Genomic DNA, 2500 nt, shown 5'->3' on the forward strand with positions numbered 1-2500 from the left:
ACACACACACACACACACACAAAAGTACCTTGGTCTGTAGACGACGGTCAGTCACGTGACCTTGTGCTGTGACGTCACTGTCGTCTTTTTCTTTTTTTGGCCCGTGGTGCTATGCTCGCAGTCCACTTGAAATATGTCTTTCCATACCTCCTAATTATCATTACACCTTAGGAACTTATGTTACTTAGATACTTAGAAGAAAAAAAATTATGGCTTGTATGTATTTACTTCCCAGTCGTAACACGAAGTTTTGGAGATTTAGTCAAAATCATTCGTTTACTTAGTATCACGGATTTGAAAAAAAAAAAATTATTTTACCATTAGTTGTGTATTTTGGATGAAGAATGTAAACCAAAATATGAAATATGGATAATCTTTATTCATTATATCTACTATTTGTAATCAATTCTATTTTCTTTCTCTTCGTTTTAGCACTACTTTTTGTGCGTTGTCAGATTCTGGTCTTTGCATTGTCAATTCAAAATGTCGATTTTTTGCTTTAGATATATTAATATGAGAAAACTGTGCATATACATGTAGGAACAAATGAATTACTAATTTTAATGCTTAATAACATACTTTTCTTAGATATTTCAGCATTATTGTAAATATTTAAATGTTGATGACTTTAAATGTCGGTTGACGCCATTATTTGTGTTGGTTTTTGAAGTGAACAACGGGAAATATTGCGCGGATGTTTTTTATCCATTAGTTCCATTTTGACGAAAGTTTAGTGAGATTTTATTATATTGTGTTAATGTGCAGTGACATATGAGAAGATATTGAACAAGCAGGAGCTTTTTCTCCGTGGAAATTAGGTAAAAATATTTATATTTGTCTTCTGTGCTGTTTATGAAGGTAAACTCCGCTGTCAATGTGGTATACTCGGTACAGTGTATTCTAACATCACACATATATACACACATATACTGACACACACACACACACACACACACACACACACACACACACACACACACACACACACACACACACACACACACACACACACACACACACACACACACACACACACACACACACACACACACACACACACACACACACACACACGAGACTCGTGGAACAGTTGGTAGAGTTCCCGGTTGCCACTACGGCGGTCCAGGTTCGAATCCCGCCCAGGGCTGAAATACTTTCAGTATCGCTGCACTGCGGGTTGTTACTCCAACTCTCGTGGGCTTGGAGTTGGGTGTGTGTTTGCGTGTAAGGTCAGAGCATTACCCGTAGACCGGGCAATATATCTGGTCAAAGCTCTCATCCGAGAGGGTAATAACTGCCGATCACAGGTTCAACACGTGAGCTACAACTATGGTGGTCATTCATATGCACGCCCAATGGGCGGTCGATGGGCGGCAATGTGGGTGGGTTCTTCTTTTGTGGTAAAAGCTATTTGTGTGTGATTTACCGACCTGTTGTGGTGAATGTGGTAAAAAGATTTTACTGTGGTTAAAGTGGCTTTCAGTGAGTGGGGGGGGATTGGGGATTGGACATGATGGGTAATAATGATGGGGTAATGCTTGGGAACGTATTATGATGAGGCGATGATTGGTAATGCTGTTCTTAAGGAAATGATTGGTTTGTATATTTATCAAATTTAGAATTATTCTCTTAGGTATTTTTTAGAAGTGCACACTTAACGCGATAAAGCATTAGAAAATTAAATATTAAATTTGTAAATTATAATTCATGAATGTAATAAATATTTTCTTTGGGTGGGAATCTACCGTGATGTTATTCATATTTTTGTTTTTGTCTGCCGTCAGGTGATTTTATTCATCTAACGGCTCCAGAAGCCTTGGTGACTCCGTTTTGTCCCAAGTCACTTGATTAAAATCGCTTGACGACAGGATAAGTGTGTCTCAGTGATGAAATGGTAGAAGATACACGGACATGTCTCCGACGTGCTTTGTACATGTTCGTGAAACGCGTGTGGCATGTTTGTCACATGTTTGTGACTTGTTTGTGATGTTTGCGAGATGTCATCGAAATGTATGCGGCCTAACATGAATTAAAAGCCGCACCGTGCCATGATGAATATATATATATATATATGTATATATTTATATATATATATATATATATATATATATATATATATATATACACATATATACATACACACATACATACATACATACATACATACAGACAGACAGACAGACATGTCCGCGTAACCAGATAGTTCATTTTCTTACAGGCAAATTAAGTTAAGATTAAAGGCAAAAATGAATCCTTTTTAGCATTCAACCTTGTTTGTCTACAATAATTAAAACACACACACACACACACACACACACACACACACACACACACACACACACACACACACACACACACACACACACACATATATATATATATATATATATATATATATATATATATATATATATTGCCGTGTCATGTTAGATGCCATTCATATTGCATATTGTTTATTCGTTTGTTTGTCACTCTGAGCTTTGTTTGTGCTCCTGTCGTT

The 2500-nt window shown here is 36.8% G+C and overlaps 1 protein-coding gene across 1 annotated transcript in view; it reads left to right on the forward strand.

The window, feature by feature from the left end:
* The first annotated feature begins 684 nt into the window (after positions 1 to 684).
* The window catches only part of LOC143019960 (roundabout homolog 2-like), a 232855-nt gene continuing 231039 nt past the window's right edge, over positions 685 to 2500 (forward strand). The window contains exon 1 of the mRNA XM_076176008.1: positions 685 to 818. The gene's annotated coding sequence lies outside the window, so the exon portion shown is untranslated. The remainder of the gene's footprint in view (positions 819 to 2500) is intronic.

This window comes from Oratosquilla oratoria, chromosome 38 (assembly GCF_046742065.1).
Source record: "Oratosquilla oratoria isolate Oo_2021 chromosome 38, ASM4674206v1, whole genome shotgun sequence".
NCBI lineage: Eukaryota > Metazoa > Arthropoda > Malacostraca > Stomatopoda > Squillidae > Oratosquilla > Oratosquilla oratoria.